The sequence below is a fragment of the Linepithema humile genome, chromosome 3, assembly GCF_040581485.1.
Source record: "Linepithema humile isolate Giens D197 chromosome 3, Lhum_UNIL_v1.0, whole genome shotgun sequence".
Lineage (NCBI taxonomy): Eukaryota > Metazoa > Arthropoda > Insecta > Hymenoptera > Formicidae > Linepithema > Linepithema humile.
Window position 1 is genome coordinate 21038749 of NC_090130.1, and position 14612 is coordinate 21053360.

Below are 14612 nucleotides of genomic sequence, written 5' to 3' on the forward strand. Positions count from 1 at the left end.
CCCGAGGCGTGAGTGCCTAGGCTTATCTGGCGAAGATACGTGTTTGTAAAACCGTTTGTCGATTGCTATAAATTCAGCGCTGTCCAAGATTTAGATTATCACTCGATCTTTCTCGATCCTTTGCTCGAGGGAGATAAAACAAGTATATACGAATGTTTCTCAAGTGGATCCGGTAAAATATCTTGTCGCACGGCGAAATACTGCGCTATTAAACATCCACGGCATTCTGACGTCAATAAATAAAGAGACAAGAGCGCCGAGGCGAGAGGCGTCGGGCGGTCTTTGACATTTCCGCGATCTTTATTCTCGCCGAGCTCGAAGCGTACAACGGTGCACGCGCGATCGATAGTCCGTATCATCCCCTCGCAATAAACGCGTACGTGCAACACGTCCGAGGGAGCGCGGTATAGTCGGCGACGCCGGAAAGGATCGCGTTGAATCCCGGTGGCGTGACGGGCCGCCTACTCGCGGTCGGGCCCGCATTGATCAAAGCGGCAATTACTGTCATCGTAATATTACTCGGGACGTTACTCACGACCGGGCCGGGACGGTAGGGCCGCATCACCTCCGCCTCTTAAACGCTTGCGCGCGGCGTATAAGCCACGGGCGGTTGCGGTCCGCGTAATAATTTCCCGGAATTGCGTTTGATGTGGCGGGGCGTTATTAGTTTTCCATGGAAGCGTCGGCAATTTTTCATGTCGCTCGCCCTCTGACCCCCGGCCGGCCGTGATTTGTCGGATCCGGCTTTACACCGCGCCGCGCCGACGGCTCGGACGAAGAAGTCGTTACCGAGGAGAGGATCGGATGCGGAGAAGGAGCCGGCGGTGCGCCCTTCTGATTTACGGCGGCACGGTTTTAATTATCCGTGAGAATTGTTTTCCAACGATCGGCGTCATACGTGATACACACGACAACTTTCGCCTATTTTCGCCATGGCATCGATTATTTCTCTGTAAGAGGACAGAGATTTTCCAGTCGCAAGCGTAGCACGTAAAATGTTGAATGTGGCAATTTGTACATTGATTTCTTTGTCGCGCGACACCGGGCTTTCTTACGATTCCGAGGAACAAGCGTGAAATCAGATAGGGTAAGGCGGTAGCTGGCGGCGAACATGAGAGCCGTTGACACGAGGCGATAAATTGATGCACTTTCGGAAGCAGGACCAGAAGGAGGGGGAGGGAAGAGGGGAAAGCCGAGCGGTCGGTCAATAAATGTCAGAAAACGAAGAAAGGGGACCTCGGTCGCGAGGATGCGGTTTCGTGAAATTCTTAGTGGGTTAAGGCTGAAAGCTGTGTCTAATAATGGCGCAGTCGCTCGGGGGTCAAACACGTAAAAACAGGGCCAAGATTTATAGCGCACCGCAGCGTCGCTCAGCATGATGCTGGATAGCATACTGCGAGCCGGACTCGTATAATGGGAACGCCGCGCGGACTTCGGAGCGCTAACGGAAGTAATGCCGAGCAAAACGAGCACCGGGGACGCGCCCGGTGGACGACCAACAGGTACGAATTGATTTTTGCCGATCTCCGCCCGATGTGTCATCTATCAAGCGCGCGGAATGCTATTCCAGCCCTACCGGCAAACGATGAATGACCGGAATGACGAAGAGCATTCCCATTTCTCTAAATCAAATCTATAATAAAGTGTCCGAAAGTCTATAGACGAAGCTTGAATGCCGGTCCTTCGTTCTCGCATCTGTCCCCGTCCTCTATTCCGTTGAGAAGAAATTCGGGGCGAGCTTCGCGTGCGAAGATCCACGCTATTACGCGCAGTTCGCAGATCGGAGGATGCTCTGCTTTCGTTACAAATGAACACCTTCTTTTTTCGCAGAGCGCTCGCGCTTGCGTGTGGCAATCGTCGCGAGCTGCCGCAGAGCCACCCGTCGTTTACGGTCCGATACCTGGGGCTGAGAGGACACGAAAATATGTGGGAGGTCTTTATTCGAAGGGGTAGGAGAGTCGCACGCGGCGGAGGAAGAAGCGGCTGACTCTCGCGTGTATCCATGGGATCTTCGGGCCAAGTGCGCGCGGGGTGCTCTCTTCGCCTGTGAAGCTCCGAGGGAGACGGAGCGAGAAAGAGCGGGGGCCTCCATCTATTTTCGCCTCCCTGTTCCAGGCAGAAGCGGGATGATTTATGCGGAGCGGGTGCCGCGGCTACGCGCCGCGGGAGAATTCTCGCTTTCAGCTCCGCACCCAGCCGTGTCGCCAGGGTGGCGGAGTGTGCCATTGCCCGTTTCGTTCTCTTTCTCTCCTTCCTTTCTGGGCCCTTCCACATCGCCGCGAGGACAGCGATGCGTCTTTCTCGAATGACGTGCAACTACCGGCCGCATCGTTCCTTTTTTTTCGGTCCTTTGCCGAACGTTTCCGCGGGAGGCGGGCTAATCATAGAGCGACCACGAGTGGTCTGAGTTATGTGCGCCTCGAATGAACGGCATGCGGACTCGGGGGGTAGACACTCGGCGCAATTTGTCAGAAGTGAGTCTGGTGAAGCTGGCACCCCCGAAAAGCGAGTTTTTATAAAACTTGTGCGGCATTCGATTGTCCAAGTTTTACCATATTTGTTCATATATCATTTTTTTATCCGTCTTGCACAGAAAAGTTATACACAAACAAAAAATTAGGGAAAAAATGTATTTGGAAGGGACAAAATTTTATCCAATTTTTTTGTTTGTACATAATTTTGCTGCAAAGTAAAGAAAAAAATTATGTATGATCGAATTGTGGACAATCAAAATGCCGCAATTTTACAAAAATTCGCATTCCGGGATGCCAACTTCACACACAGACCTGCACAAGTGAAAACAATGTTGTCGAATAGCAAAGAAATCTCTGGTGTATTTATTTTAGGTGAAATAACTATTAGAGAGATATATTTTTCGCAATTTACCACAAATACTTTTTTTATATCCGAGAGGAAAGAAAGGAAGTCATCAAAACATTGCGTGGCGAATGAAAATTCTTTAATTGATGTGCAAAATAGGCTTTAATCAATACGCTCGCACATTTTCAATTTCACATTCACTGAAATTTAATACGTCTGTAAGATTACATTGGCATCTCTCGTTAAACCTGCAAAGTGGGAAATATATAAATCGATTGTCGATTCGAAATGCAAAATGTTTGTCGCGGTGATGGATAGCTCGTTACTCACTAGTATCGCCGTTAAATCAAGGCGTACGAAATACGTACTACCGCGACTACCGCATCGTTACGGATATCGTCAAGGAGAAGCGCTCCAAATTACCTTCGATGAGTAGATCGGCAACAAAGGCACGTGTTTTGCTTCTTCACCCGGGCTCCATTTATCTCCGCGGGCACAATACGACCCGGATTTGACACATCTATCAGCGCACAAAGCTCAGCCCCGGTCCGCCCCATTCTTCGTTCCTCCTCTCTCCACGGCGCTGCCGCCGACGATTGCTCGATGGAACAAGCTTCTAACGTACCGTAGACTTCCACCGGCGAAGGAGATCCCGGGGAAGAAAATATGACTGATACCCGCGCAGCAACGTCTCCGACGTAATTGCTCTTTTTGTGCCCTCGCCCTTCCGCCCGGTGACCTGGAATTATCGGAGCCGGTGCACGCCCGACGTGTGATACAGTCGTACCGCAACACAACACACATGTGAAAAGCCCGAAACGTGACGCACGCAACGTGACGGCGCGTTGCGTGCGCGATGATGGGCTGTTGCCCGAGGTACAAAGTCATTATCGAGAGGAGCTCGCTTTTGAGGAGGTTTGCATGGAAAGAACCACTGACAGCAACGATTACCACGACGTAGCCAGTCGACTTTATCGGAAGAGTACACGCGAGAGATACCGTCGTGGCGGAGGAAAGGCCTGTAAATTAACGATTGTAGAGGCTGCCGCGGGTCAAAGCGAGCCGCTAAGCCGTTGAATCGTCATTATCGCTCTCCGCGAGTGGTGACGCTGATAGATGCCGCCTCTAAATGATGATGGATGGCTCGTATAACTGTCGCAATATACGGCTACCCGATGAGCTTCGTATCTTGATTTACTGCCCGTGTACGCTCGCCATTTTGCAATTCCGCGTACGCATAAGTGCGCTCGTTGTTATTATCACGGGAATCTCACTCGCTTAATTCCTTACGAAAGAGAAGAAATAAATGGGATTGCAGTGTGACGTCAATGGCTCGCGGAATTCTGCAGAAGACACTCCCCGATCCGATGCGATTCGAGAAATCGAAAAGGTTAGGGACTGCTCGTTATTAGACAACTTCACTCCGCATTGTTGTAAATTAGAAATTGACAAAGTATTTGATGATGCAATGTGGCGAATTTAAGCACAAGATAGATTGTTATCTATTTCATAACTCTCGAATCTCGGGAGAATTTATTAATCGCAATGATAAGTCAACTTATTTCGAAAGCAACGATAATTCTCCAGATAAATTACAAAAAGGAAATGTAAGCGAGAAAGTGTCAAAGATAGATATCTTAATAGATAACAGTCTTTCTCGTTTCACGCCGAGATGTGTTGTTTCAGCACCTGGAATAATTGCAGAGTGTTATTCCAGACTCGCTAATATAATTTTACTTATCGCTTTAACATCTTACTAAACCTTATCGATCCATTTAATCGAACGTTAAGCGCGAATGTCTGGCTTTATTTTCTTTAGCATGTATTACTCTCTATCGAGTTTGATCAAACTTGATATAAAATATATATCCAACATCTAATTTTTGAAATCTCTCGTGACAAGTTCTTGACAGTTATTTACTATAAGAGAGATTGATGGAAAAAAAACAACGATATAAATCAATCAAATCGTTATATAAAACAGTATTATAAACTCTGTTCTAGAATTCCCACTCTACAGATAAGATTTTATCCACGATTAAATACAAAAGTTATATATAAGACATTATACACATATTTACGAAAGAGTACTGATATCTCTCGTAACAGCACCGTAAATAAATTTCTATTTCAATTGCGATTTTTTTTTTTTTTTTTTTGTTAGTAGATAAATAAATATTTTATATTTTCAGAATCTGTCGTGATTATTTATATTATACGAATAAAACGACGATGAAAAACGAGCGCGCAGGTACGAAAGTAAACGAGAGCTTTTTAGCATCCATCGCGAGGATCGGTTTGATGCACACGTGATGCTCGCTACCCTCTCCGATCTTTATACCCTTTCCAGACTCTTTTCATTTACTGCGGTTCATCCTACCGCGCCGCGTCGCGGAGCATCGTTTATCACGCTGATGCATAGGCCTCCATAATGCTCGACAACGACCGACGAGACGGCCATGGCTGCGCCGCAGATATTTCCTCCTCGCGCGGCTAAATTAACGCCTTGTCATTAGCAGGCCATTTCAGACTACCGTGCCGATCGTAACCGGCTCCGAAAACTCCGTTTTAGTTCCAGCTTGACAGCGTCTGTCGCTTCCCGCCCATCTCGCCTTTCCCATCATGTCGGGTTCGCGTTTGTCTCAGACAATTCAATCGCAGAATGACGCGAACAAAATTAGTAGAGCACGGCTCGTTCTCAGATAAGTCTTTGTTCAACGAGCGTCGTATACAGATGCTGTAACACGGGCAACAAAAGATTCGAGTAAAATCGCTCCAAATTAAAAATTATTTAATTGATTATGCTTCTTAAATATTGTGGATTTATCGATAATGCGGAGTGAAAGACGTTCTCTTTTGATTTAACATTTTAATCCTCTCCCGCGCGTCTCTGTACGGCAATGTATCGCAGCGTCAATAGCTAATTCCCAGATTGGGAAGATCCCGCGAGAGTAGAGCGAGGTTCGGAGTGCAAATTAGCGTGGCGAACCGACTGCTGAATCAGTAAGGGAAACCGGCATTAACTCTGACACCTTGTCGAGAGGGCAACGTGTTGCGAGTTATCTGCGCGAGTCACTCGTGTCTGTGGACCTGTTACTATCCGCCGGTGGCGTTACTCTTTACCGATTTATCGGTAGTAATAATTTATCGCGGCGGCGGCGGCGGCGGTGGCGGCGAATCAGACAATGTAATGGTCTGGTGATCGATCGAGGTACCGTGATATGTCACGGCGAGATTAGCTGACACGTCAAAATGGACTCGCGTTTATCTCCTCAGCCGAAGCAGTGAAATTGCACAATGAGCATTTCCTCGAAACACCGCTCCCTTATCTACGATGAACGTTTTTTTGGCCATTCTCTCAGAAAAACTCTAGGTAAATATCTGTCACGAAAAATGATCCATCATGATAAAATTTTACGGTGCATTGAAGAAGTTATCTACGTGTAATAATCGCGCACTGAGTTTCGTTTAAAAGCGCACATTATCCGAATTCTCAGACGTGTTTTTTTTTTTTTTTTTTTCTATGATATTTTATTAAACAATTTTTCATAATTTTGTAAACAATTTTTTATAATAAAATTATTATTATTTAATATAGCAAACTCGTATAAAAGAAATATAATCTTCACGACAAAATCATTTTGGTAATTAAAGACGAGAGTTGAGCGTGAGATAAATGAAGAGTGCAATGAATGTTATTTGTCAAATAATTAATTAAAAACACACATTACGCAGAGATAATGGCGAGGAAGTATATTGATTAACGCATTATTATTGAATCTTATCATTAAAATGTAAAATTGCCCTTTCCGTAACCGTCAGAATAGTCTGAAGCAGCGCAGACGATGCTGATCGATAGGTAGCTGACGGACGGCTGAGGGGTTGTCGAAGCCTTGACCCTGGTCTTGCCGTCGGTAGCTTTAATGCTCGCGGCCTGCAGAAGCCGACGCTCTTCCCGCCGTCCAGATCGAGGCTCAGCTGTCCGTTCAGATAGGAATCTGGTTGGAGCTTAATGACGGCTCGTGACGGACGGGTATCGAAGCCGCCAAGTCGGCAGCGGCCAGGCTCGATAGGAGAAGAAGAAAGGGTTAGCGAGGGAAGGCGGGAGAGTCGAACGTGTCACATCTAACGGCGCCGCGAGATCTACGACCTCGTTTTGCCGAGCGCGTCGGATTCTTTTGGGTTTAGCAGTGCCTCTCTTCCTCGTTGCAGCGCGTATTAGGAGCGTAGTTAGAACACGAGAAAAATGGGCCCGTATAGAAAGTGTGTAGAGTATTGAAACACCAGACAGATATCGATATTCGAATTTGATTGATATCTGGAGGCGATGTTTATTTTGAAAATATCGGCATTTCCGCCGAGTGTTCATTCGATATGAGATATCTCGAATCGAAATTTATATCTTTATTAAATATTAATCATTATACACTTAATTTATTCACTTCAATTAATTTATCAACGTAAATATCGGCAGCTTTATCTGCCTGATATCCGCATCCGTTGATCGATATTCGTCAATTAACGATACGATCGTCGTCTGCAAATCTTTTAAATTCGCCGAAATACAAAGAACTGTGGGGTTTCGCGAACATTAATATATTGAAACGATTAGAGTCGAGAAATTACGCATTTAATCTACATGCAGTGCTCTCGCAGAGTGAAATATTAACCCGATTTTCGAGATGTAAAAAAAAAAACCCCAGTCCGCGCAATAAGGCGTAATGAAACCATTAGGCAACTGCGGCACGTACGCACGTAGGTCCGCTTGTTTCCCTTCAGCGTTGGCAACAAAAGAGCCTGACGTACCACACGTACGGATGTTGCTTACACTCCCGCCGGCTCCGCGGAGTGCAGCGAAAGAAAGGAAGAGCACGACGGGCGGAAGATGAAGAGTTCAACCGTTGTGTGTACATACGTATATAAATTAACGAGACGAGGAGAGCCGCGGCGATATAAGCATCGGCGGTCTGAGTAGCGGATAGAAAATTCCAGTAGCCGGATTGGAGTAGCACGAGCGGATCAAAGGGCGCCGACCGGCTCGAAACGTCGAGGTGCAGCCGGGCCCTCTCTCTCTCTCTCTCTCTCTCCGCTTCTGGAATAGGTTGTAGGGAGAAGGTAATAGATTGCCCCTTTCTGACTTTTATTGTACCAGAAAAAGCTTGTCAGACGCAACATCGGGAGTTCCACAGGCGCTCTCTATTATACGGCACGGGAAGGGAGGGCGCCGAGGTAGGCACGACGAAGTAAGTAGGTGGGGCCGTGTCAGAAAGGGCGGAAATGCGGCAGGATTTACGGACATTTTTCGCGCGCGAAGATATCCCGATAGCGCGCCGAGATATTTCTGATTCTCGGGGAAATCTGGGGAGAAGAGAGAAAGAGGGGGGGAGGGTGAAAGAAAGAAGTAATGACGCAATTTCTCGTTCGTGTACAAAACACTCGTCACAGCCGCGGGGATCGGTCGTCGTCCGGCGTCTGAGATTTAGCGCGGTCGAAATTACGAACCGTTTCGTCCGGCGACTCCGGGCGACCAGGACCAAGAGAGACTCGTGTGTCTCCGATGGTAAGACGACGGACGAAGGAGGAAAGGTAACGGGGGGTAACTTGTGAATCCTCCGGTACTCGTAACGTTCTCGCGAAGACAGGCGGGAGTTGCGGAGGTGGTCCTGACGTCTTTACGACGAGAATTCGTCTCTATAAAACTGTCCCCGGTCTTCCTATACGCCGCGCCGGTCTCCCCGTCACCCTTCTCTCGTCCTTGCGTCGCGGACTCCAGGCTCCGGGTGTAACGTTGATACAATGCGCTCGGCGGAAACTAAGAATAGCTAGGTAGCCGTCTAGAAACGTACGATAAAACGTACAGCGCGTGCTTGAAGGCGCCGCTCGCACCTAGTTGCAGTATAAAGGGTAGTAAGAGAATATTCGCGATATGTACGTTTGGACATTTGTGCAAAATTTTATGCGAGATGTAAATGATAATTTTGCTCGACTTAAAATTATTAGCCGAAATTTCGAGAGCATTGCGTTTGATTTATGCAAATAATAATTTACATTATATTATAATGTTATTATATTTCAATATTATTACGCAACATATTTGTTTGTAACACATCGAGCGTTTTCCAATAAAAGGAAATGAATACTTTTACACGGAGGAAATTTTTGTATAAAAAATTATTATGACTCGGCATGAATTTATAATTCCTTCACACGTAGTAATTTTTCACATAACAATTTCTCCGTGCACATAAAATATTTAAATGGAAATAATTAGCATTGGAAATTTCCTCGAAGGCGATTAATTCAGGGATATAAGTATTTAATTAAAATACCATAAGTTGAACGATAGAATTTATTGATTTGAAGTCTGACGGATTTATGTCCGGATTTTATGTCCGAGTGACAACACGCAGCCGTCTCCCGTCCGTTGAAAGTACCGTCGTAAAAAATTCCGTGCGCCGTCAGCCTTAATTTAAATCGTTTCATTAAGAATCGCGAGAAGAGAAAGGGAAGAGGAGATGCCCTGTCGCGGCGGAGAAAACTCGATGGGCATGCGCGACAAAAATTGCATGGGAGGCATCACTGTTAAATGTTAACAACTAGAGAATTCCAAAGGAGACGCGCGGTCCTTTGATATTCTCGCGGGGAGTTCGAGGGGCTGCGAGAGAGATCCGGCGGAGTTACAGGGCGGCGTCGAGGGGGGACCAGGCTCGGTTTAAGACATATGCCCGGTTGCTAAGTAGTGGCTTCTACCGGCGCGTCTACGCGTTCTCGGCTTCCGAGCGCGCTTCGTCTTTTCGCATTGCAGAAGACGACGACGACGACGACGACGACGACGACGATGACGACGACGACGACGACGACGACGACGACGACGACGACGACGAAGAGGAGGAGGACTGATGTCGGTTCGCTTTGCCGTGGCCCACGGCTGTTCGTCTACGTCTCGGGAGGATTGATGGTCCGCGCGCTACGTGCCCGACGTATCTTCTTCTCTCCTTCTGTCCCCCCTTGCGGCCACCCCCCCACCACCAGAGGCCGCCGATTCGAGTCATTCGAACATCTTACATTTATGGAATATCTCTCGAAATCTCTGTTTCGCCGACGTCGACGGCCGGCAATCGAGCGATTGTTTCCCGTCCGCCGATCCGATGCCAGGCCGTTTTATCTACCGGAACATCTGGACCTCGCAGTTGGGATGTAGCCGTCGGGAACCTGTTCGAGACGCTAATAATTTGCTCACGTGAACCGCGTCATCGCAATTCTAACGAATGTTCGCCCTGCGAAAGTGCATTAATGTAATTTAAAGTCGTGCGATCAATAATTTTGTTTAGCGAGTATTTTACACCGCTTAACCGTCGACGTACCGCGCTCGGCAACAATCGAAAATATTTAATTGCGAAATGTCCGCGAAAGAATTGCAATACACGTGTCTGTAAACGCGTCGATCGCCCTCGTCTCCGGAAGATACCAAAGACGGTCTACGCCACTGGGAAACGGCTATTGGCTTTTTCTGACTGCTGTCCGATAGTCGAACGAGCCAGGAACCCGCATTCCGAGTGCGAGACAAGCGTGTCTCGAATCACTCGTCGCGATTTCTCGTCGGTGGAAAGAACGCCGCGTCGATCAAAGCGTTCAAGGGCTTTGAGAAGGAGGTGCTGGAAAAAGGTTCTAACCGCTAATGACGTTAAGAGACACTCATCTCTCCGCGGTCGTGCGTCTCGTAAAGCTCGCCGGTGGTGTGCCTGGTCTGCTCGGTTCACTGGATGACTAAAAGATGAGACCTAGCCAAGCGTTGTTGATTTAAAGAGAGAACGCGATAGTTCAATTAAATTATCAATTAATTAAGATTCGACGATGGCTATAAAGTGAAGGATAACGATGACGCTGATTGGAATCGGAAATATTTCTTTCCTTCAATTTTCTATCCAAATGTCGAAAAATTATACAAAACGCATGAATAAATTTGCCGCAAATATTTATTATGCCAAAAATATATTTTCGCCAAGGCGATTCACGTCCACGAGTGAGAAATATTGCCGATCCTGCTGGTGTAATAAATCTCACTAAAATTGCGTTATTTGGCAAAATGTATAACGAGAATCTTACGCTCCATCTGCACTTGTTTATCGAACAACTATGCAGATGAATCTCATAAATCCGTCTCGAGATTTTTCGGCAATTTGCATCTTCCGAAGAACGTTTGGCTCGTAACGCCGATTCTACGGCGGCAAAGAGGGTCGGTGGGAGGGACGGGGGGGAAGTCTACAGCTGTTATCCATAATTCAGACGAGCCGCGTAGCAACGTAAGTCGCTGAAATCAGCCGAATCTTGTACATTCGACATTCGTCTCGATGTTTCACGAGAATGACGCAAGGGTTACGAGATACAAAGTTGTGTGTGTCAGTAGACGTACTTTACATACGATCTGATATGCGTGCTGATATGCGAGATACTGGCTCAACTGGTAATTACATTAATGAGCTTTCATCATCGCCGCGACGATGTATCATTGAATCGCGCTAATTCGATCGGATCATCAAACGCGATGGTAGTGGATTTCCGACTGGGGGAAACGGATGATGAATCTATGAATATATATCACTGCGGAGAGCTATCGTTATTGTTGGCAATAACTTGAAATAGAAGGGATATTAATAACACGATGTTCACTGGTCTATCTGGTCCGCCACAATCGAGATTTGTCGTAATGTTCGTCATATCGCGGCACCACCATCCCCATTTATTCGTATACCACGGCTCGCTTCCGGAAAGGAGCCGCACGTGGCACCGTAAACCGAGCGTGTCACAAGCCGTCACTCGTCGAAATAACGTGGCTGGTAAGCGGAAGGGACATTTCGAGCGGCCGTCAAGATCGCGGACATGGTCGATGCGTAGGCCAAGCGATCGACGCTTGACGCCGGGCGGTCGACTGCCTGCACGCGGTGCATTCAGCGCGCGCTCGGTTTCTCTCACTCTCTCTTCCTGCACGTCGCATGCTAAATATAAAAGCACCTCGCGGGCACCACACCACCGCCGCGGTGTATGCCTACGCCATCTTGCATGGAAGAGTCATTTGCGTTAGTCCTGCCCACAGAGGGCAGCCTGGCTCCGCCTCCGGTTGCCGGTTGTACATAAGCAGAACCATCTTTATTACCCTCGGGCACTAACCGTAAAGGAAGCGAGCTGAAGACTGTCCGATAAGAGGGACAGAGAGGGACCGATGCCGCGGATTGGCGTGTACGAGTAGACGAGTCTCGTACGGCGAGAGAAAGAGAGAGAGAGAGAGAGAGGGGACGGGGAGAGCGCAGTATGTCTCTTCCTCTCGTCGGTCGAGATCGAGTGGCCGTTTCGTGGATCGGCTTGAAGAATTATGGTATAAAGTGGTGGGGCATGACGGTGCCGTAGGCATAGTTTGTCTTTATAACGTCTGCTCGGCCAAGGTGGAACTTCAAACGAGCCGCTGATGGCTCCAAGTGGCTGACCGGGATATAAATTCACGGCCCACCTCGCTCGTCCGGCTCGGCTTTGGCCTCTCCGTCTCGTTCTATCTTTAAGAATCCTTTTCGCTCTCCCTGCCTTACCTCTCTTCTTCAATCTTTTTCTTTCGGTCCATTTTGCTTCTTCTCCCGCAGCCGGGATCTCTTCTCATCTGGGTCCTGGATTTCGTTCCTCGGCCTTTGAACACACTCTGAACGCAATACTATCCGCACTTTGTCGCGGAACGCCTTACGCTTTGAATTTAATCAAAATTTAATGCTTGCTCAAACCCGAAAAAAAAGGGAAAATAATAATTTTATATTTTTTATTGCGCTTCTGCAATGCACGTAATTTCAATTTAGTGACTCGTTACAATTATGAGCTTTTTCAATAGAAAAAAATTCGTATTAAAATACAAAAGAATATTTTTTTCATCCTTTGTCAAACAAACATTACTTAAGCGAAATGAAACTGATAATGTACAATAATATTGAAAGAAAACATATTCGATACATGTGTATATGAAATATAAGTTAATCAGTGAAGCGGCGAATTATGTTTTATTGCTATTTTTTTTTATTCGATTCATATTCGTCTACATTTTTATTACGACATATTGACAGTATAACATATTTGTTCGACTGAAAAGATATGAGTCAATAGCAATAAATCTATTGAAGAGGAAACAAAGAAAAAGGACAGAAACGCTTCTTTTCTGCAGCGTAAGAAGGATCAAGACGGGCTATGTAACCGGAATCTTATGGAAGAGCCGGTGTCATTGATACCGCAGGTGGCGTAAAGAATGGAATAAAGACGCAGCGGCGTCAAGTCGATCGACGTAAATGGATTCAGTCCAGAATTCTATTTGCACGCGGCAGAGTGTTGCGGGCCGCATAACGCGACGCATAGTTTATTTAAAAATATTTTGTACACTACTGAGAAGTAGCACCGACATGCAAAAATATTAATGATGCAACGCCTCGGATGACAGCAGCACTACTCGCTATCGCGCAATCAGAATTTTAAATTTGCGATTTGCAAATAATTTATGTTCCATTCATCTTGCAAAAGAATTTCCGCTTCATTCTTCCTCGCCGTCATTTAGCGCGATAACACGTCGCAAAAATGTAAAATTTACCTAGCGCGCGCCTCTTTCGTACGCGCGTAACACATCCAATATTATCGGCAGAATGTTGGTTGACAAAGCGCCGTCATTATTCAAAAGGACGCGGGCGCCGAGGGCAGCCGAGCAGTTTTGTAGCGGAAGACATTGGACAAATGGGGTTGTTCCGCGGACAGGCAGGTTATCTCGGTCAGTCGTCGAGTAGCCACCCCACTAAATCACTCAGTTCTCGCCCTCCAACCCGGCGAACCCTACCGTTGGCACGCTCAATCACGATAATGTCTGAATACTCGGACGTGGCGTAGACTTTCAGACTTTCTTGAGAGATTGCTTTCCTCCGTTTTCGCACTCGTGTTTGATTACACAAGGGATAAAAGCTCGATACTTTTTTAAAATACGAAAGCTCTCGCTCGATAAAGTGTCGAGGAAAAGCGAGTTACTCGCTCGCGAAAACTAAATCTCTTAATAGCGTCGCGAGATTGTGGGAAACTCGTACGTTTCTCCGGCGCCAAGCATCTGGATTAGCGCGTGGTGGAATATGTAGGTCACTATCGACGTCACTATCAACATTTATATTCACTATTCTAGCTTTAGAAACGCCTTTTCGCTGAAAATGCTCGCCCATTGTTAGGCGGTCGTATGATTTCGCAACATTCTCAACGCACGACGGCTATTCTATCGCATAGCAGCGGGCATCGATAATAAGTCCGCATATATTAAGCGTTGAACGAAGAAAAATGACTAGCGTCAGATAATATAAAACGTGTTAGCATATTTATTACGCGCTAATGAGTGTGCATAATTCTACAAAGACATGTTTTACTGTGCCTTTATATCATCTTGTTATGCTTCACGGTGCGCCTCTCGGCAAGCTCGCTTCGATACATACTTAACTAGGCGTGTAAAATTATAAAACATTAAGCTCTTCTAGAGGCTTCGTTATTAATGACAGAATGTTTACGCGAATGCGACACTTTATTTATCGTTTATTAACGTCACCGACAGTTACGAATAGCAAGAAGCAAAATAAATAACGTGCGATAATACAAGTGCGATGATATATATATGTCAAGTTCGTGTTCGTCTAGAGCGCGCGCGCGCGCGCGCGCGTGTTTTAGACTCGAGCGGATCGAGATAAGTTTCCGGCACGGGCGCGGCGAGCTGTAAACCATCGGGCGAAACGCGCCGTTTC

At 46.7% G+C, this 14612-nt stretch overlaps 1 protein-coding gene and 1 long non-coding RNA gene across 12 annotated transcripts in view; one reads left to right on the forward strand and one right to left on the reverse strand.

Annotated features, from left to right (window-relative positions):
* Positions 1-14612, forward strand: part of LOC105668686 (uncharacterized) — a 181078-nt gene that overhangs the window by 49584 nt on the left and 116882 nt on the right. The gene's annotated exons all lie outside the window — the stretch shown is intronic.
* Positions 2943-13744, reverse strand: LOC136999096 (uncharacterized). Its single transcript, XR_010889511.1, has 2 exons — positions 3244-13744; positions 2943-3068 (listed from the first exon to the last, which is right to left on the reverse strand). It is a non-coding gene; the product is annotated as an uncharacterized lncRNA (long non-coding RNA).